We start from the raw sequence: 752 nt of genomic DNA, 5'->3' as shown, positions 1-752 counted from the left end.
AGCACACAAACAAAATTGATTACTTTTGTAATTATGTTGCGTTTTTTCGGTTTATTCTATTTTATGGTTCTATTTTCAGTCACAGCATGTCGGAGAAAACGCCTTTTGTGTCCCATGGCAAAGAAAGTAAATGTTACAGGATAAGTAATGGTTAAACGATTGCAGAAATTTTATTCATTTTAAGGGTTTAAAGTGTAGTCTTGTTTAACATTATAATATTCTTCGAAACGAGTTGGCAGCAGAAATCACACAGAACAGAACAAAATGTTATCATTTCATATTAACAGGGCTTAAAGTTCTCCGGCACCGTGCCGGATCTCCGGAGTGCAGCGTTTGGCTGCGTAAAAAAAAATAATCCTAGATTTTAAAAAACTTGTTGATATCACTTTCGAGTCCATGAGTTCGCCTACCAATGGTATGAGAGGAGCACAGCTTTCACTCTCAACCAAACTAACATTACTAGCCAATCAGAATATTTTGCTCTTATAAACACGAGACGCGCATAATAGTATCCAATTGCAGAGTCTCAGCCCTGATGAAAGGAGAAGCGCGACAAAAAGCTGCGAGGCACAATGGTCAAAGATGTCCATCCAATGCATATTTATATAGAAAAACTAATTAAAAAGCAGCGGCGCTTTGTAAACAGCTCAGAGTAATCATGTCATCTCCATAAAACGATATGATTGCCAGAACTAATTTACCAGGATTTTTGAAAAGGTCCTGTTCACACATGATCTATTAATGGTAACTTA

The sequence above is a fragment of the Sinocyclocheilus rhinocerous genome, unplaced genomic scaffold (assembly GCF_001515625.1).
Source record: "Sinocyclocheilus rhinocerous isolate Xijiao unplaced genomic scaffold, SAMN03320098_v1.1 scaffold3364, whole genome shotgun sequence".
Lineage (NCBI taxonomy): Eukaryota > Metazoa > Chordata > Actinopteri > Cypriniformes > Cyprinidae > Sinocyclocheilus > Sinocyclocheilus rhinocerous.
The sequence above is the reverse complement of the archived record's forward strand: the minus strand, read 5'-3'. Positions refer to the sequence as shown.